The following is a 20942-nucleotide window of genomic DNA, read 5'->3' on the forward strand; positions in this document are numbered from 1 at the left end:
GCTGGGGGCAGTGCGGAGCGGGCAGGACCCATGTGGGCGGGGGGCGGAGACACACGTGGGGCAGACACCCTCCTGCCGGGAGGGCCTGGGCCCGGCTGCCTGGTTTGCCCCTTGCCCGGGAGCTGCAGGAGGGACCTGGAGCGCGGTTCGGCTGCAGAGCACGGAGCACAGGCTGGGCCCAGGAGTGAGGGGATGGGGGAGCTGGGGGTGTATCGGGGGTTGGAGCCAAGAGTTGGGTGGAGACGGGGCTGTGCCACTGCCGCCGGGGTGGGGCGGAGCCTCTGGCTTTTTTTTTTGGCTCTGCCGCCGGCTTTTTTTTTTCTCCGCACCCTCACATGGCAAAGTTAAGGTCTGTCGCACTCGATCTGAGCACTACACCCCATCTGAGCTCAAAGAGCTGAGCACGCAAGAGCGGCGGCCCGGGCAGGCAGGGGGAGGGGCCCGAGCGGAGGGGCGGAGCCGCGGGAGCGGGTATGCAGATCTATGTGCGAGCAGAGCATTGTGGGAGCAGACGCAGGCTGCCAGGCAGGGCCCGACTTTGGCTCCGGGAGCTCGGCGTGGGGAAGGGACGGTCTCCGGGGGCCGCGTCGGGGCAGCTGTCGGCAGTGGGGGCCGGTGTGGGCGAGGCCGGCGGTGGGGGCGCGGCGGTCCGCCCCATGTGTTATAAGTGCGGGGCGAGCGAGGGCGGGCGGCGGCCGGGCAGCAGGAACTCATACTTACCTGGCAGGGGAGATACCATGATCACAAAGGTGGTTTTCCCAGGGTGAGGCTCATCCATTGCACTGCGGGTGTGTTGACTTCTGCGATTTCCCCAAATGCGGGAAACTTGACTGCATAATTTGTGGTAGTGGGGGACTGCGTTCGCGCTCTCCCCTGGGGATTGGTTTGAACAACAGAAAACCAACAGTGGGCTGTTTAGGCTTAGTGCACTGCAAAGCAGATTTTCAGGAAAGCAGTTATTAGTCTGGGCCTTTGGGAGTGCTCTTTTCCACAGGCCCTGTACTTCTAGGTATCTTTGTCACACGTTCCTCTTTGTAAGCAAAGCTCAGCTCTGAAACTTTACTTGGGTCTTATAAGGCTCTTTCTGTGTTCTTGGTTTTCCCTGGTCTTTTGCAGCTGATCTGCTCTCTAGTCTGCTTTTGGGGGGCTTGGACCGGTGCCTTCCTTGGCTCTAAGGGGAGCTGCCTGCCTGCTCTGCTTCTTTCCCTGCTTGTAGCTTCTTGCCTGGCCCTTCTTCTCGGGCTCTTCCTTCTTTGACGGGAGGACGGCCTGTCCAAAACGCCTGTCCCACCTGGTCCCCTCGTCCAACAGGCAGCCTCGTCCCCTGCCCTGGGGCCGCTTTGGCTTTCGCTGTCTTTTCCTGTCTCTTGGTGGCCACCCTGTCTGTGCTACGGAGACTAAGCTGTCACAACCCCGTGCTGGAGGAGGGCTTTCCGTCGCTTGAGGCCCACCCATCGCCTCCTCGAATGCCCTTTAGCTATGCTCTCGGGTTAGGGCGGCGTGGCCGAGTCGCCCAGGAGCAGGTTTTCCCTTTTGCACACCTCTGACGGACGGAGCTGTTTTGACTTAACTGTTCAGCACGCACCGACCCTCGGGCCTGGGCTGCACGGGGAACGTAAATCGGCGCGGCTACATCAGTCCGCGCCTTGGTCGGAAGAATTCTTCCGTCGACCTAGCTCCCGCCTTTCGGGGAGGTGGATGGCCGGCACCAACGAGGAAAACCCTCTCCAGGACCCTTCTCCGGGAACAGGGCCCTTCCGTTTGGGGAGATTATGCTGCTTTAAAAAAGAGAAATTGTTTAACTGCCTTTCTCTGAGGCCAGGTTGACTTTGTATTGCTTCCCTCGTGGCTCCTTATAGCAGTTGCGTTCTGAAATCTTTAGGCTTTGACTTCATTTATGATGAAATCTTGCTGTAACTTTATTCTAATTTTCAATGTGTAACTAGACCTGAGCTGTTTGGTGTGTTAGGGGAGGATTGTTTAAAAAGCTGGGATTCCACTTTCGGCTGCCTTTCCATTACATTTCCTCTGAAAGCCCACCGAAAGCCTCCACTTCCCACATAACTCTCTCAAACCTGCAGTCATCAGGCATACAGAAGATGCTTACAGTTTCACTCCATACGAGTCCAGTTCCTTGCTGTTTCCTGTCTAACCACTGCACACATATGGTATCCCCTCCCTACCCGGAGCTGCTTCCTGGCTTTTGCGCTCAGGACAGGAAAACGAGAATGGAGAGGTAAGCTGTGCAGGGAACTCTTCCTCAGCTCGCACTCCACCCCCCAAGGGCCTTTCGAGGTCTTCTACGGATTTCAGGTTTCATTTGATTTCCAAGGTTTATGGGCTCATTAATTAGCCATCTCTCCTAATGCAGGGATCCTACGGGTCAGACCAAAGATCGATGGCCCAAAAGAGCTAAGAAACAGAAATAAAGGTGAGAGCTAGGCGTTACATTCAGATGAGCATCCAGAATCTGACTGTGCCCTGGCATGTTCAACACTGCCGAAAAGAAGGAGCTCGTCGGGTCCCTCTGCTAGCACCCAAATCTGGTGGCTAGTCGGTCTGCTGGGAAATAAGGAAAAGGAAAAGAATTAAAGGAGTCAGGAAATAACAAGGAAATGAAGAGGTTTGTCCAACGGGTTCTGTCTGATTTACCGTCTTCCCAGCTACCCGTCAAAGTTAAAGACCTAGCCCAGTATCCTGTCTGCTGACAGCGGCCAATGCCAGGTGCCCCAGAGGGAATGAACAGAACAGGGAATCATCAAGTGCTCCATCCCCTGTCGCCCATGCCCAGCTTCTGGCAAACAGGGATACCTAGCTAGGGATACCGTTGGCGAAGCGCCATAGATGGACCTATCCTCCATGAATTTATCTAGTGCTTTTTTGAACCCTGTTACAGTCTTGGCCTTCGCGACATCCTCTGGCAAAGAGTTCCACAGGTTGACTGTGTGGTGCGTGAAGCAAGACTTCCTGTTGTTTGTTTTAAAGCTGCTGCCTATTAATTTCATTTGGTGACCCCTAGTTCGTGTGTTATGAGAAGGAGTAAATAACTCTTCCTTATTTACTTGCTCCACGCCGGTCATGGTTTTATAGACCTCCCTCGTATCCCCCTTTAGTCGTCTCTTTTCCAAGATGAAAAGTCCCAATCTTATCAATCTCTTCTTAGATGGAAGCTGGTCTATATCCCCTCATCATCTTTGTTGTCCGTTTCTGAATCTTTCCCATTCCCATATATCTTTTTTGAGATTGGGGCGACCGCATCAGCATGCAGTATTCAAGATGTGGGCGTACCATGGATTGATATTGAGGCGATATGATAGTTTCTGTCTTATTACCTGTCCCTTTCTTAATGATTCCCAACGCTCCGCTGCACATTGAGTGGATGTTTTCAGAGAACTATCCACAACGACTCCCAGATCTCTTTCTCGAGTGGTAGCAGCTAATTTAGACCCCATCGTTTTATAGGGATAGTTGGGATTATGTTTTCCAATGTGCATTACTTTGCACTTATGAGCATCGACGTTCATCTGCCATTCGGTTGTCCCGTCACCCAGTTTTGTGAGATCTCTTTGTGGCTCTTGGCAGTCTGCCTGGGACTTAACTATCTTGAGCAATTTCGTATCACCTGCAAATTTTGCCACCTCACTGTTTAGCCCTTTCCGCAGATCATTTATGAATAAGTTGAACAGTACTGCTCCCAGTACAGACACCTGGGGATAAGAGAGGGCAGATCCTCTTCTGACACTGGCAGACCAGGTGCCCCTAGGGCTTACTGAAAAGTGACAAACGCATGGCTGGAAACTAGTCTTGCTCACCTGTTTGTTAGTGTTGTTAAAACAGGCATTAGCTTTATAAAACGTGTTTAGAGTTTATGACAAGCTCGTGAGTTGCTGCATGCATTATTCTCACCTATAATAGACGTAGCCCATGTTGTAAGGTGATATATAAGCATTGGCACTAAAGCTGTAAACCCCCTTGCCGCCGCCCCGCCACCAGTCAGGAGAGAAGCATTACCAAGTGTGAAATGCTAGTTTACCAGAAGAGGCGTCATCTCCTTTCCAACAAGAGAAGGCCCTGACTGAGACATCAGAGAAGCCACAGTGGATCATCCGTGGACAAAAGACTTCGTTGATGGCTCCCCCTCACACACCTACGAGGAGGCAGAGCCCTGCACAAACACTTGCCCCCATCAGCTTGAGCTCTGGGGGAATGGAATAAAAATCCCTGTCAGGAAGAAACCGTTGTTCCCACCCGATGTTGCTTGGACTTCAGGGAGACGGCACACTTTCTAAGCATCAGCAAGGGATCCCAGCTGTTTGGCTAGGGTTAGCCCTAAAGAACATACAAAGCTTGCGTGTTACAGCAGCTTTTACTACACCTGGATGGCAAGATAGAGTCAGAATGCCCAAGGAGTCTGTTTGTTGGTCTCTTGCAGGTGCTACTGATGTCCTTTCTGCTGTCCCTGGTGTGGAAAGACAGAGGCGGTTTTGAATCTCTTCAAATTGTTGTTAGGGCTGCAGTTGCTTACCCTAAGCTTATGCCGTTAGATCTCTTTCACGGTGTATTTTGGTCCTGAGAGGTAAAAGGTGTGTTGTTATGGAGTGAGATAGCAAACGTCAGTTGCAGAGGTGGTGCATGTGCCCCCTCTGGTCCCAGAGTCCAGAATTTCCATAAACCCACCCACTGTCCTGTGACTAACAATCTCGCTCTGCTAACTCTTCCAGCAAAACAGGCCAAAGAAAGTGTATGCGAGCGCTGTACCACAGCCCCGTTGCTATTTTCGGTTCCTTCCCACAGAACTTTCGCTCCATACCAGTCCAGTTCCTTGCTGTTGCTTGTCTAACCACTGCATGCATGTGCTATACCGTACCCTGAGCTGATTCCCGGCTTTTGTGCTCAATACAGCCTTGGCTCTCCGTGTCTCTGTGGCACAATGTGTCAGCGCGTTCGGCTGTTAATCGAAAGGATGGTGGTTCGAGCCCACCCAGGGATGACGCTAAGCCTTTGCTGTTTCCTTGCTTCCCCGAGGCCTGTGGGGGAACCTCAAAGGTCCCATTTTGCTGCCTCTGGGCCTCAGTGCTTTCAGCTGGTGGTCCAAAGAGCGGGCTGGATGCCATTCAGAAACCCATCTGCCAGCAGCCGTGCCGGAGGCTCAGGCTTATTCCTCAAGGCCGAGGACAAAAACTTTCAGCCGGGAACATTTCGCTCCCTTCCCGCCTCGGCCCAAGCAGCAAGGGAGAAGCGGAGGAGACACACCGGCTCAAAGACGCCTCCCTCCCACTTCCCTGTACGCTGTGCAAAGCTCTTGGCCTGCCTCATGCCTCGTCAGGAAAGTGCGGCCATGCGGCCCAAGCCTGAGTCACGTCCGCAGCCTGGCCCGCCCCGGCTGATGGCGCGCAGAGCCACGCGAGTCAATGGCAGGTCGAGTCAGGAGCCTCGGCTCTTTCCCCTGACAGCCACACACACAGCGCTGCCTAGCGCCCCGAGAGCCTCCCTCGTGTTCTCCCGCAGCAGCCGCCTGCCGGTGTGAGTGGGAAAAGGGGACCAGGAAGCACTGCAGCCTCATTCCAGGACAGGAGGCCCTCACCACGCCTAAGCCTGCCTCTTGCCTTCAGCCCAGGCAGCCAGAGGTGCCGGGGAGCTCCCTGGCAGGCCGCTTCGCCTCAGCCACCTCTTGCCTCACGGCCTAGGCTCTTGGTGCTCTGCTAGTCACCGGCTAGCTTGAAGGCCCAGAAGGAAAATAAACAAGCGCACGCGTAGCAGAGAATGGTTTCAATCCAGCGACCTCTGGGTTATGGGCCCAGCACGCTCCCGCTGCGCCACTCTGCTGATTCTTCACACTCTCCCCCTGCCACCTAGCCGCCACTATCCGGATTAGTGCCTTACGCGCTCTCGCGCTGGCAGGCAGATGCGCAGGCTGCTAGGCAGCTGCCCTGGTCACAGGATTTTACAGCTTCTACAGGGTAAAAGGGATCTATTTGGGGTTTGGACCCCATTGGGAGCTGGGTAGCTGAGTTCCGGAGACGGGAGCACTTCTTAAACTGTTTTCAGTTAAGCCTTCAGCTTGTGGGGGATGAGGTTCAGCCTTGGATCCGTGTCTGCAGCAGGCAAGCGCATCTGGCTCAATCGCCCCCCCCCCCCCCGCTGTATTAGCAGACTAAAACCCGGAGCAAACACACACGCCTTGCAAAGGAACAGCAGCCGGGATCTCAAACAAATATCAACATTTTATTTAGATGACGTTCAAAGAAAAAAACAGTGTACGGTACAGCGTTTAGGCGTAGAAGTTTCTGGTGCTCAGGGAACAACGTACAGCTTACCCAAGGGGTGCGAAGTTCGGTTTAAAATGGGGTGGCCTAAGGAATACATAATCTGCAATAGCCCCGACTGGGGGTAAAAGGTTTACGTTCAGACACTGAGTTAGGAGGGTATGTTGTCCATATGAGGGCTACGTTCGGGTGTGGAGTATAACGAGCGGTTACGACGATGAGGATGGATTGACGGGCGTTTGGTGAGTTTTAACGTTCACTGTTTTTGAATCTTTGCCACAATCTAGTTGAAGCAGGGTCATCTGTTGGTGATCTGTCGTCAAGGCCTATCACTGGCTGGTGCCTCAGTTTCCTCTAGGCAGCAGTGCTGCAGGCTCCTTTGGTCAGTTCCCATGCAGCTGTGTTGGGGGAAGGGGGAATAGAGGCTCATGCTCCCCAGCCCCACGCCCCTCCCCCAGCAGCTGGGGAATCCAGGCCAAATGTAACCCTGGTAGCTGGGCCCGGATTAGCCTGGGCCGGGGTAGGGCTGGGGAGGAATTGCGGGGGAGACAGATGCACCTGCTGTGAGGGGAGATCCTCCCATTCCCTGCCAACCCCCCTCACTCCTTGCAGCACGGCGCCCCCTAGCACTTCTTTCTCTGTCGTGGGGGTGTCTGCTGCCTGCTTCTCCCTTAGCATCATCTCTCCCCACCCTGGGGCACTGGCATCGCCCGTCCTGTGCAAACAGGCAGGTCCCGGTGTGCCCCATGGCGCTGCCGTGCAATTGGGGGAGCAGTGGTTGAATGGAATATGGGAGTGGGCAAGGCTGGGGACCAGGACTCCTGGGTTCTCCCCCCAACTCTGGGAGTGGAGGTTAGTGGGTAGAGTGAGGGAGGGGCAGGGCTGGGATCCAGGGCTCCTGCTTTTTCTGGTTTTCTCCACCTCCTGCAGCTGCCTTGGTCCTTTCGGTGCATTTCCTGTTCCAAATTCATTTGCTGACTTGTGTAACTCACCCCAGAGGTGGCTGCATCTCAGTTTTGGGTGAGGCATCCTTGGCTGCATCACCCCCTAACCACGTATCTCTCCCCCCTGCAGGTGACCCTGCAGCACTCGGCAAACATCCGCAAGATCTTGGGGCGCTTTGAGCATTGGGCAGGGAGGGGCCAGGAGCCCTGCCCCCCCTGAGAATGGGACCCAGCTCCCCCTACTTTTTACAGGGATTAAAAAGGGGCAAAGGGGGGCAAATCAGAGGAGGGGGGTGGTCAGGGTCTGAGCAGGGGGTGGAAATTGACTGGTCGGGGGGTCAAGCAGCTGGAGGCAGCGTTAGGAGAGGGGCTGAAGGGCAAAGTCAGGGAGGGGGGAAGGAGCCGGAGTTCAGCCCAGGGGGAGGCGCTGCCAGAGGGTTAAACCCCGGCACAGGCAGGGGCAGAGGGGTAACAGTTACCCCGGGGGGCTGAGACTCCAGTGTTTGCAAAAACTGGGTGGGGGGAGCAGAGGGGCTTTTCTATTTCCCCTCCCACAGGCAGCACCTCTCAGCAGGGGCTTCCCAGGGCTGGGCTCTTAAAGGCACAGGCATCCCACTGCCTAGACACTGCAGCTCCTCTCTGATGTGACCTACTGAGGTGCTGCAGTAGGAGACTCAATTCAGTGAAACCGGCATTCCCTATCCACCCCCAGCCAGGGGGCTGTGCACCCCCTCCCCCGAATTTCCCCAACACCCCCCAGTGGTCAGGTAGTTACATGCAGCGCTGCCAATGTTGTCATTGGTTGCAAATCTGAATTGAAATTGAAACATTAACACACACTTTAAAAGCAGCTCCAACCTATGAAAAATACTTGTACCTGAGAAAGTAAAATAGGGTTGGAAAGTCTGGACAAAGCCAGGATTCCTCACCCAGCTGTTGTGTTTGCTGACAATGTCGGTCCATTGGTTTCCGCAATGTTGGCCAACCTCAGAATTTCAAATGACGATTTGGAAGCAAGGTGTGGATGAGCTCTCCCCTGACAGCTAGTGACGAGCCAGGGTTGGGGGAGGCTTTGGGACCAGACTGTATTTACATGAACTCACCTACTCTGCCGAGGTGTCCAGCAGACAGAGCTGGGCCGCCTCTGCTCTAGGTGCCCAGAGGAGGAGGGAAGGTGTGTGGGGCTCTTCCTCCCTTCTGCCAAGCCCTGACTATCAATCCCAGCCCTGACCCTCCTTTCTTCAAGCCCCATGTGGGTGCCAGGAAGCACAAGGGCCAAACTTGTGGGCCTCAGGTGAAGCAGCAACCATCCGGGTAGCAAGTTCTAGAGCCGCAACCCATTGTGGCCATCCCAGCCAAAGGCCTGGCTCTAGGAAGTGTGAGTCACCCAGCAGGAGGGGGGAGACTGGCTCTTACAACAGCTGGAGACAGGGAAGTTGAGCACTGTGAGCTCCAGGGCTTTACCACAAGCCAACACAAGGTCCCACTGAGATTTGAACTCAGAGTGCAGGATTCAGAGTCCTGAGTGCTGCCCGTTACACCATGGGACCAGCTCGTGCTGCCTTCTCTGCACATCAGTGACCCTCATGGGGTCGGCTCATGTAAGGGACTGTTGGCCCCTTACTAAAGCTTAGTGGGGGGTTTGGTTGGCTAGTTCCCAGTCCCAATAGAAGGGGGAAGGGCCAATGGGAAATCAGGACCCTGAGACTGACAGTCCCCTGGGCACTTGCCTCTGTGCTTGAAGGAAGCAGGGCCAGGCTTCATGGGCTGGGCAGGCGGGAGCCCAGCACCTCTCCTCCTCTGGGCACCTAGAGCAGAGGCAGCTGGTGCTGACTGCTCCAAGGGAAGGCTTAAAAGCAACTGAGGCCAGGGCAAGAGGAGGGGAGGACCATGCTTATGTGTGGCCAGCAGACAGCCACAGGGCCAGCCTGCTCCCTGCTGTGCTGAACCCCACTGAAGGCCACCCACAGGCCACCTGCAGATCAGCTGCTGATGCTCTGTGGCCAACATCAGAAGAAGGTAGGAAAGCAGGGCCAGCCCCCCTGGTGGGGCCTCTTATGGTTCCCACCCCAGCTGCTCACTTTGGTAGTGGAGCCGCCCATTTTCTTTGGCAAGTCAGGAAGGGCAAAGGTGAGACTGGAAGCACCTGGGGCTCATGCCCCAGCCTTTGTGACACCCAACCCCCAACTCCTTCCCGGGGCTCTAGCTGAAGCCAGAGCACTGAGTTGAGTGACCAAGAAGAGGTTCCAGCTGTGAAGAAAGCAGGACTTGCAGCACAAAGTGAGCACAACCACGAGGGGACTCAAATCCTGAATCATCCGATCCACAGGGAGATGCCTCATCCTTTAGGCCACATGATGAGTGGGTCTAAACACTTCTTTGGAAAAGCCGGACACTGTGTTTCTCAGGTCATCTACTGAGGGGGGCCGAGACGCTCTGGGCACAAGAAGTTAAGTTCCCAGCGACACGTGAGACTTAATTGTATGGGGCCAGGTGCAGGGCTTTGGCAGGGAGGCTCGGGCATGGGGGATTGAGGTGCAGCAGATGGACCGGCTATCTAGGCACAGAGATTTAGTCTCCCTGAGGAGGAGGAGGAATCCTTCTGACAGGCAGTGGCTGTGCAGAAAAAGAGGAGGGGTTCCTGGGACTTTTTTTGACTCTCTTTTGCCTGCCTGCTCACTCTTGTGCTGAATGGTGAAGATTTTTTTCAACAAGCTCAGGTAGCTCAGTTGGTAGCGCATCAGGCTCTTAATCTGAGGGTCCAGGGTTCAAGCCCCTGTCTGGGTGCTTGGTTTTTAAGTTGCCTGGTGTGCCAGGAGCCAAACTCTGTTCACAGCCACATGCGGATTCCCAGAAGCTGTGGCCATTTCCTGGAAAGGTTCCTTTCCTTAGCAATCAGGAGAGAGGCCACATCCACAGGATGAGGCCTAGAACATGCAGTCTCTGACTGGCTGGAAGTGCTGTGGGGCCAGGTGCTGAGAAAGCCCAGAGGGGGAACAGCAGAGATGGGGGGAAGGGAGAGAGAGAAGCAATGAGGACAGAGCGCAAGTGTACAGGGGGCATCTGGTCTGGCTATTGTGAGGAACTTACCTGGTTTATACATGACCCTGGTGGAATTGGCCATCGGGAGGATCTGAGTCCCCACCCCCTTACCCAGAGGCTGCCTGACCTGGAGGACTGTTAGGATACAGAGATTCAGGCCAGTCTGCAAAGGCCTGTACTTTAAGAATTTAGGTGTATTTTTATCACTTAGCTAGTTATAAATATATAAAAGAAAGAATAAAAAATCACTGTCTGTCTGTGTAATGGCCTTCTCTTAGGCCTGGTCTACACTAGGCGTTTAAATCGGTTTTAGGAGCGTAAAACCGATTTAACGCCAAAACCGTCCACACTAGGAGGCACCTTATATCGATTTTAATGACTCTTTAAACCGGTTTCTGTACTCCTCCCTAACGAGAGGAGTAACGCTAGTATCGGTATTAACATATCGGATTAGGGTTAGTGTGGACGCTGATCGACGGTATTGGCCTCCGGGAGCTATCCCACAGTGCACCAGTGACCGCTCTGGACCGCAATCTGAACTCGGATGCAGTGGTCAGGTAAACAGGAAAAGCCCCGCGAACTTTTGAATATTTCCTGTTTGCCCAGCGTGGAGCTCCGATCAGCACGGGTGGCGATGCAGTCCGAAATCAAAATAAAAAAAGAGCTCCCGCATGGACCATGCGGATGTGATCGCTGTAAGGGCAGGCAAATCCGTTCTATCCGTTCTATCAGCGCTCCGTTACAGAAGATGAAATTCAGAATCCTTTTTTAAAAATCTCCAGACAGACGCCATAGCAGGGACTCAGCGCACTGCAGCGTGACAAGCGTAACGGAAAGCCAAAGAATCAAATGGATGCACATGGACTGGAGGACTGAAGCTATCCCACAGTTCCTGCAGCCTCCTAAAATTATTTGCATTCTTGGCTGAGCTCCAAATGCTTCTAGGGTCAAACACAGTGCCCGCGGGTCAGGGCATAGCTTGGCAATCTACTCACCCACCCCCCACCCACCCCCAGAAGCGAAAGGTAAAACAATCCTCTGACTCTTTTACATGTCACCCTATCTTTACTGAATGCTGCAGATAGACGCGATAGTGCAGCACTCAACACCAACATCCTTGCTCCCCGCCCCGTCATGGGCGGCTGATGGTACAAAATGATGGAAATCCATCCTCATCATCAGCATAAGCTGATTGTGCAAAAAGATGGAAATCCATCCTCATCATCAGCCTCAGCTGATGGTACAAAAGGACTGGTAACCGTCCTCGTCATCAGCCTATTGGCCCTAATTTTTTCTGGTGGATGGATGGTGCAATATGGCTGGTAACCATCCTCATCATAGCAACAGGGGGCTGAGCTCCATCAGCCCCCACCCTTCATGTGTAAAGAAAAGATTCAGTTGCCCCTGGACTAGCAGTGGGATGCTGGGCTTCTCTCCTACACACTGCTTAATGTCCTGTCTGGACTATCATAGCAGCTGGAGGCTGCCTTCCACTCATTTCTCACTAACAAGTCAGTGTGTCTTATTCCTGCATTCTTTATTAATTCATCACACAAGTGGGGGGACAATGCTACGGTAGCCAAGAAAGGCTGGGGGAAGAACGGAATCAACAGGTGGGGTTGTTACAGGAGCACCCCCTGTGAATAGCATACAGATAATAATTTCTGCGGGCTCTGACACAGAGCAGGTGGTTCTTTAGCACACTTGCCTATATTAGGCAGCACTGATTCTATTTTTAGATACCAAAAAGGAGGGATTGACTCAGGGAGTCATTCCCAATTTTTGCTTTTGCGCCCCTGGCTGATCGGCCAGGGGCACTTATGACAGCAGCCAATGGTACAAAACGATGGAAGGTACAATATGGCTAGTAACCACTCTTGGCTTTTGCGCCCCTGGCTGATTGACCAGGGGCACTAGCAGCAAATGGTACAAAAGGACTGGTAGCCATGATCATCCTCAGTTCCAATTTATGGAAGGATTTGGATGGTGCAATATGGCTAGTAACCATCTCTGCTGTCATGCAAAAGCAAAAGCATGCTTCTGTGTAGCGCTGCTGAATCGCCTGTGTGAGCGGCATCTAGTACACATACGGTGAGAGTCACAAACGGCAAAAAAAGCTCCATGATTGCCATGCTATGGCATCTGCCAGGGCAATCCAGGGGAAAAAGGCGCGAAATGCTTGTCTGCCGTTGCTTTCCCAGACGAAGGAGTGACTGACGACATTTACCCAGAACCACCCGCGACGATGATTTTTGCCCCATCAGGCACTGGGATCTCAACCCGGAAGTTCCAAGGGGCGGGGGAGGCTGCGGGAACTATGGGATAGCTAGGGAATAGCTACCCACAGTGCAACGCTCCAGAAATCGACGCTAGCCTCGGACCATGGACGCACACCACCGATTTAATGTGTTTAGTGTGGCCGCGCGCACTCGATTTTATAAAATCTGTTTTACAAAACCGGTTTATGCAAATTCGGAATAGTCCCGTAGTGTAGACGTACCCTTACTGTGACAGTCTGAGGCCTGGTTCTTCGGCTAGGCAGCAAAGGCAGCCATAAGGTGGGAAGTGTATGGTCACATCCTCACATTCCCAACTAGTCACATTGAACTAAGGTGCTATTGGGCTGTTAGGAATATAATCCTGTCCTGATATTCCTATCACCTCCAGAGAAAGAGAAACTTAGTTTGGTAGCATCCTGTCTGGCAAGAACTCACTTATCAATAGACACAGCTCGAAAACCCTTATGTCTGTATAGATGTAGTTGTGAAATCCTCCCTTCTGTATTGTTTTGTATGTTTATTTGCATGGTCTCTGTCTGGTTCTGTGATTGTTTCTGTCTGCTGTATAATTCATTTTGTTGGGTGTAAACCAATGAAGGTGGTGGAATATAATTGGTTAAATAACCATGTTACAGTATGTTAGGATTGGTTAGTTACATTTCAGTAAAATGATTGGTTAAGGAATAGCTAAGCAGAACTCAGGTTTTACTATATAGTCTGCAGTCAATCAGGAAGGCGGGGGGTGGGGAGTGGAATGGGACCAGGGACTGGGGATGGGGGAATTGGGATCATGTTTTGCTACAGTGGGAAATGGGAACGGGTATGGGAACAGAAACAGGGACACAGACAAGGCTCTGTGGTGTCAGAGCTGGGAAGGGGACACTGAGGAAGGAAACTGGAATCGTGCTTGCTGGACGTTCACCCCAATAAACATCAAATTGTTTGCGCCTTTGGACTTTGGGTATTGTTGCTCTCTGGTCATGTGAGAAGGACCAGGGAAGTAAGAGGGTGAAGGAATAAGCCCCCTAACACTGTCATTTGTTGCTGTAGGCTCCATTCACATCCCACTCCTGACACAATCACTGTCTTCTATCTGACAAAATAGCCTAATTTCAACCTCTCCTGTAACATTACACCACCAACTATTTAGCATTTGTATGAGAGAAGTTGGAGGGAATTCAAACATCTTCAAATGGCAAAACTTTTCCCCCGACCTGGTCAGTGAATCCTATGGTGAGAAACTTTCTGTGCATTTCAGTTTCTTGTATTGTCGGCGGGGGCTGAGGTGCTGGAAGGGAAATGTCCATGGAAAACTTGGACATCACTGTTGTCCAAAAAAAGGCTGGTGTTAGACACAATCGCTTCTCGTATTCCTGTGGAATCCGAGTCTAGCTGAAGAATTTCTGTCTATCCTAGAGAGAATCATTCCATTGTAAATACAAATGCAATGAGATCTTCAGGTCGAGTCAGCGCCTTTAAAAAATATTTACTGAGAAAAAAGCCATTCTTTGCCTTGTTGATAAGGACAAGAAGCCCTCTTTTCCTTTCCATTTCAAATGCGAAATGAATGGAGATTTTCATTGAAAAACTTCTCGTTTTTAGGGGGAATTGAACCCAGGCCATGGCTGTTAAAACGCCAGAACCTACTGCTTAAAGCACCAGGGAGGGATGTTTTTTTTTGACAGCCAGTGTTGCTTTTCTCAGCCTCCTATTTCACCAATGTGCAGTTAAGCTCAGGAATAGGCTCCCAAAGGCGTCTGTGGTGTCTCTGTCCTCAGAGGTTTTTAAGAACAGGTTGAACAAACCTCTGTCGAGGATACTCTGCATATACTTGGTCCCATAGATAACCTGCTCTAGCTCTATCTGCTACCTTCATCGTGTTTGGATGTAAAGGTGGGAAATGATGGAGAAATTGGCCCCTCTTTCAAGTTTAAATGTTGTAACTTCCACATCTAGACCGGGGTGGCCAACCTGAGCCAACGTAACTGCCAAACATGCACCTTTGTATGCAACTGCTGAGTCAGTTGTGAACCTTGCTACCATTATCATTATCCCTTTGAATAATGATGGTATACAGGACACTTGGCTGTATATCCCAGAGTGTCCTGGACGTCTACAGGCTGCATTAGCCAATCCAACCATTCAGCACTTGCAGATGGGCACCTCTGTATTCTGCCTGAGTCTTGTACAGCTATGAAAGGCTGGTAGATGCCGATATTTTCCCGTCTTTTTAACCAGCACTAATACCCAGCCAGGCCAGGGCTGGGAAGAGAGAGAGAGCAGCAGGTTTCCCCTATTGTGGCTGTCTCGCTTTTTCTTGACTAGCTTCACCTCTGCACCAACGTGGGCTTTTAGTATGTGAGCCTGGCTAGCTCAGTTGGCAGAGCATCAGACTTTTAATCTGAGGGTCCAGGGTTCAAGTCCCTGGTCAGTTGAGAAACTCCTCACTATGATTATAAAAATCTGTCTTTCTGGAGTCTTGTTCAGTGTTACTCTTTCTCTCCAGGATTTTGCCTTTCCTAAGAAGGGCCTTTCTGTGGGGGGATTGAAGGAGTAACTCCTTGACATCCCCTCTGTCCTTGCAGGCTGGAGGAATAAAGTCCTCTGGGCATATAGCATGTTCCTCCCCTGCAGACACAAACACACAGAATATCCATAAGGAATTAAAATTAGAATCCACCACTTTCCTTGGGGGCTTGTTCCTGTGGTGAATCATCCTCGCTTTTGAATATTTGTGCCTTAGTTGTAATATGAATTTGTCTCTTTTCACCTTCCAGCCATTGTTATGCCTTTCTCTGCTCGATTAAAGAGCCGTTTCATACCCAATATTTTCTCTCCATTAAGGCCCTTCAACACTTCAATGAAATCACCTTTCAATCTTCTTTTGATAAGCTGAACAGGTTGAGCTCGTTCAATAGCAAAGAGCCACCAAATGTTCTGAGGGCTGGAGAAAAATGTCTTCTAGGGAAAGTGGTGGATTCTCCATCTCCTGATGTCATTTAATGAAGACTAGACGCCTTTCTGGAATGTGTTTGCCCTAAAAGTAGTTATTGTGTCATACAGGAGGCCTGTGATATGCAGGGGGTCAGATTAGATGCTCTAATGCTCTCTTCTGGCCATAAAGTAGACTAATTTCTGAAAAACTGAGCGTAGCATTGGGAGCAGCGTCTGATGTTTTCCTGTCTAGCCGGCTTGCTGCCTAGAACAAATGCTCCTTGAGTGGGGTGATCCACAGGGAGTATCTCAAACCTCCAAAGTGCCTGGGCAGGGGCAGGACATTAGCACAGCAAGGGAGGGGTGTGGCAGTGACATCACAAAGGCCTTTTGCAGGACCTCAGACTATTGGTCAAAGGTGGTGGGGAGGTGGTGACCTCACAGAGAGATGCTGACATCAGCCAGGCAGGACAGGGGCCAGGGGGCAGGGAAACCTCAGAGACCCCTGTGGCTTTGTTTCAGCAAGTCTCCTTCTCCAGGTCTCTCTTTGAGGACAGAGAGAGTATTCGGGTTCACGTACGTGAGCGCCAGGAGGAACCTCTTTCGAGTTTTCTCCTTCCCTTTAGTGATTTTACTAGAAAACAGAAGTCCCTGTTTAGAAGGTAAGAGCCTCCTCGAGGGAAGGGGTGTTATGGTCGTGTCACAGTTCGGATGCCAGTGGCCCCCCTACACTGTCAGGAAGTTCCCACCACCCTGCTCTGTGTTCGCAGGGCGGGAGAGAGCAGCATTCCACGGCGGTGATTTGCTCCTGGTTGCCGGAGCAGAGCAGCAGGCTCAGCTGTCAGAACTTCCCAGAGCGATGAAAGGGGAGGGGCCCATGGCTCTGTAGCAGGAATGCAGGGCAGACGAGTTCACGACGGGCATTCTGGGATACTGGGGAAGGCCAGTTATGGTGATATAATGAACAGCAGCATTTACTCTGTTACTTTAAGTTTGCTGCAAAAAGCTCTAGCCTTCTCATTGAAGTCGTTTTATTTTGTCAGCAAAACAGGGCACTTTTGTCGCCAGACATGGCATTGCAGTGTGTTCACCAGCCACAAGCTACCGACCGAGAGAGCGTTGTGTGTTTTTCATACACCTGAGCAATATAATTCTGCTGAAACAACTTTGTAGTGCAGACCTGGCCAAAGATTCACTCACACACAGCATGCAAGGAAAACCTGACCTGCTCCTCTGCTTTGCAGAATCCAAACACAAGCAAAGCTTGTCAGGCCCTGGTGGTGATGGCAGGGAGTCAGGTGTGGGCAGATAGTGTATTATAGCTACCCCCAGGCACCATGGCTTAGCTGGCTAAAACATCTGTTTCATAAACAAAAGATCCTAGGTTCAACTCCCAGTGGTGCCTTGTTGACTGATTGTTGGGGCACCTGGTATTGGCTACTGTCAGAAAACAAGGTTCAGAGCTAGATAGGCATTTGGTCTAGCCCAGTGTGGTTTTTCTTATGGTTTAAATAACACTCACAGGCACTGATACCAGAGTTACTGAACGTTTGGGAGTTAGGAGCGGGTAGGTCAGTGGTCCAGTCCCCACACAGATGACCCCTGTCTCCCTCTGGGACAGGGGCAGGTCTGAGCTCTCACCCAAATGCTCATTGTGGCTGCCAGAATCTGTGAGCAGCTTGTTTAGTTGACGGCAAAGGTTGAGTCCTGCTTTGTGCACCGTGTGTGAGAATGAAAATCCTAAACTGCCCTTTGAAATAACGAATGCAGCAGGACGTGTTATTGTCCCTGCCCCAAAGCAGACAGACCAATGGAGAAATGCCGTCGAGTCCAAGGTAATACTCCACTGCCATTTTACCTTTTTTGCTTGCTAAACTCCTTCTTATCTGCCCGGCCCAGGCTGTCCTCTGCCTCAGCTGCTGCTCCCGGCCTGCTCTAGAGTCAAACATGCAGGGCCCCCAGGGGAACAGAGGCTGGGACAGGGCAGCAGCCTGGGCTGGGCTGGGAAGATGCTGGGAGTTCTCGTTCCCTGAGAACTGGCCTGGCTCCCTTCTCAACAGCGAACAAATCAATTCCACGTCCCCTCCCCAGAAAAACCAGCCTGGAGCCAAGGGCAGCAGGGGACGATTCCCTCCAGTTCCCACCAAGGCAGGAGAGAACCCAGGGTGTTTCTAGCAGAGCTTATGGAACTGAGGTGGGGAAACCAGCCTTTAATAACAGGCAGTTCCAGTTTAAGCTAAGTGTTTTTAACAATTTCTACAACATTAAATAACCCTTTAATCGTAGTGTCACCATCTATAAAATTGCTTCAGCCTCCTAAGTGCACAACTAAACATCTCTTCAAATCCAAGGGAGTGGAGATCAGTCAGTGTTCAGAGTCATCCCACAGAAAAGAACCATGTTGTGGTACATACTGGCCCCATCATGTGGCCATCGCCTTTCCCTCCTCTTCCAGACTCAGAATGTGATCAGCTCACACTGAGAGGGTGTAACACCCCTCCCTTGGTCTCTGTGCCAGAGCTCCTATCAGCTCAGTGTCCTTCCCACAAGAGTCGGCTGCTGAGAGGGTTGCGATGGGGTAAATGAAGGCAGAGGAGGATTGTTCCTCATGGGGTTTTTTGTGTGGCTCTGTGATCCTGCTGGAGGAAACATCATTTGAGTTTTTTTCAGTGGCTTGGGTTGGACTCAGGTTGTGACCCTGAGTACAGGGATTCCTGCACTTTCTGCTCTTAGCCCCTCAGGGAATGGACAATGGAGCATCTTCAGAAATTGGATAGAAAGTAGCCTAAGAAAGTGTAACATAAGTGAGAAGAAAAACAGCATTATCACCTCCCTGGTTGTCTAGTGGTTAGGATTTGGCACTTTTACTACCATGGCCTGGGTTCGATTTCCAGTCAGGAAAAAGTGACTTTAAACCAAAAATGCTTTAGTCATTCTTCACTTGCAATGTAAACAAATCCATGGTATTTTCCTGATTCCCCTGTCTTTCCAGTATCTCCATGGCAGGGTTGGCACCAGCGCAGCAAGCAGGTCCCTGGGGTGGTCAATGGAAAGGGGAGGCTTCAGCAGCAATTCGTCCCTCTCAGAGCAAAGGACTTGAGGCCAACAGCGGCAGAGGTAGAGCTCCAGTTGACTGCAGCTTTTTTTTTTTTCCACTTGGGGTGGCAAAAACACTGGAAGTGGCCCTGCTCCATGGAAGACAATTTGTTAAATCCCAGATGAGTGCAGTTCTATCAGGTCTCAGCCTGAGTCCTTAGGTCTTAATCCTGGGGATATTGTCCCATCATGGGGCCATTTCCTGCCTCTCTTTCCTAGGGAAGCACAATTTTCCTTGCACAGACACAGGAACAGCAAGATCTTTCTCTGTCCCTTGTGCAAAGCAGGGGGCCAAATTCCAGGGAAACAATGGACAAGCAGGGGGCCCTGGGCACATCCAGCCCTGGCCGTGAGATGTTCCCTCCCCTCTTTCTTTATGCCCCTGTTGTTATTTCATGGAATGTCTGGGATGGGGGAAAAGCTGAGTTCACTCCAGGTAGAGGGTAAAAAGGACCCTGAAAATCTCAGGCCCCAACCCCTGCTACCAGGATCACCAAGGTGCTGGGGATTTGAGTAGGAAAGGGACTGTGTGAATTGTCAAGGTGGGGAATGAATAACAATCTACAACTAGATCCACCTCATTAACAACTGACACAGGGTAATCCTGCTGCTGATAGAAGGGAAACTGGGAGTGATTCTTTGCTGTTCAGCCATGGAAACAGTGACCCCGTTGCACCGCAGTGAATGTGCTGGGGAAAGCTGGACTTCACAGGCAGGTGGAAAGACCAGATCCTAGAAACACCTGGAGCTCCCCACAGCACTTCTGCCACCAGGCTCAGGTGTTGAGTGACTCACAGTGCCCCCCCCCGACACATTACCTTCCAGCAGGGGGTGGCAGCACCCCCCACCCAATGCAGGGGAGAGGACTGAGTGCATCTCTGCACCCTGAGTCCAGGGCACCCACTCTCTCTGCCCCACACATAGAATCTGGCCCTGCTGCAAAGCGACTCCTAAGAACCAGCAGCCTCCAGGACAGCAGGTTTGCCCTCAGAGCAGGGAATGTGTCCCCCATGCTGCTTTTAGGCCACCGGGTGCTCTGGAAACAGGAGGGCTCTGAGTGTAACCTATAACACCCTTGGCCCATCTGGGGATGTAGCTCAGTGGGGCAAAAGAGGAAAGTCAATCTGAGGAAGGCAGGGCAGAAGCTAAGCACCTCAGTGCAGCTAAGTGCGGTTAGTAGAGCACCAGCAGTTGTTCTGCAAAGCCTGGGGAGGTGCGGTTGGCTGCTGGGAGGCAGAATCTTGTGCCTGCCTTTTGGCTTCCCAGGGATGGCTACTTGCAGCCCAGGAGAAGAAGGATGGTTCTGGGTGAAAGGAAGACAAGCAAAGCTCTGGGAGGAAATTTGGGTGCACGGTGCTGGCTCTGCGCTGGGGGAGGGGGTTGGGGTACAGGTGGGGTGGCGCTTACCCCGGGCACTGCAGCTCCCAAAGTGACTGGTACACACAACCCTCTGGCAGCAGCTCCTAAGTGGGCCGTGCCAGGGGGTCTCCGTGTGCCGCTACCTGCAGGCGCTGCCCCCAGAGCTCCCATTGGCTGCAGTTCCTGGCCAATGGGAGCTGCGGAGTTGGTACTTGGGGCAGGGGCAGTGCATGGAGACTCTCCCGCCACCCCAGGGGATGCTGGGACATGCCGGCCATTTCTGGGACTGGCACGGAGGGATGGAGGCAGAGTGGGCAGGGAGCCATCTCAGTGCTGCTGGCACATCTCTGCACACCCATGGGGGGAGGGGAGCAGAGGGCCTCCATGCGCTGCCTGGGGTAGGGGCAGTGCACAGAGCTGCCTCCCCTCCCGGGTCTCTTACAGGAGTGGGTGGGTGGGATCTTTTGGCCTGCGAGGTGCAGCAGGTCGGACTAGATGATCACATTGGTCCCTTCTGACCTTAAAGGCTCTGAGTCTAAAAGGGAGAGGGAAGTAAAGGAAAAAAAAATAAACCAAACATTGTAATACCAGGATGACTCCACCTGCTCATTGTATAGTCCCGCCCCTTTCTTCCTCCCCTGGGTGTTGAATGACCTGCAGCACATTGATTCTCTCCTTCCATTGCTAAACTGATACAATGTGACTGCAATTAAACCCATTCCCAGCAGAGAAAACATCACATCCCTGCATTGGCTGGGAATTGAACCCAGGTCAACTGCTTGGAAAGTAGCTATGCTCACCGCTATACCACCAATGCATCTGGCAAAAGTGCCACTTATGCTTGCCCAATGAGGCTAGACCAGAATTGAGGCATTTTACTGCCTGTTAAAATGTACTGGAGTCTCATCACTAAAAAGAAACTACCTCCATCATCACTTGGGTTTGAACCATCAGCCTCTCAATTAAGTCACCCAAGTGGTTAATCACAGACACAGGTAACTATCCTACTTCCAAAGTTTGTC

The 20942-nt window shown here is 52.0% G+C and overlaps 4 non-coding genes across 4 annotated transcripts; 2 read left to right on the top strand and 2 right to left on the bottom strand.

Annotated features, from left to right (window-relative positions):
- Positions 1-712: 712 nt before the first annotated feature.
- LOC123359656 lies at positions 713-876 on the top strand. The gene has a single exon (XR_006575903.1). It is a non-coding gene; the product is annotated as a U1 spliceosomal RNA (small nuclear RNA).
- A 7812-nt stretch (positions 877-8688) lies between these two features.
- On the bottom strand, positions 8689-8760 carry TRNAQ-CUG. The gene has a single exon. It is a non-coding gene; the product is annotated as a tRNA-Gln (tRNA).
- Positions 8761-9924: 1164 nt separating this feature from the next.
- Positions 9925-9997, top strand: TRNAK-CUU. The gene has a single exon. It is a non-coding gene; the product is annotated as a tRNA-Lys (tRNA).
- A 10668-nt stretch (positions 9998-20665) lies between these two features.
- Positions 20666-20737, bottom strand: TRNAG-UCC. Its single transcript has one exon. It is a non-coding gene; the product is annotated as a tRNA-Gly (tRNA).
- Between the last annotated feature and the right edge of the window lie 205 nt (positions 20738-20942).

This window comes from Mauremys mutica, unplaced genomic scaffold (assembly GCF_020497125.1).
Source record: "Mauremys mutica isolate MM-2020 ecotype Southern unplaced genomic scaffold, ASM2049712v1 Super-Scaffold_100166, whole genome shotgun sequence".
NCBI classification, from domain to species: domain Eukaryota; kingdom Metazoa; phylum Chordata; order Testudines; family Geoemydidae; genus Mauremys; species Mauremys mutica.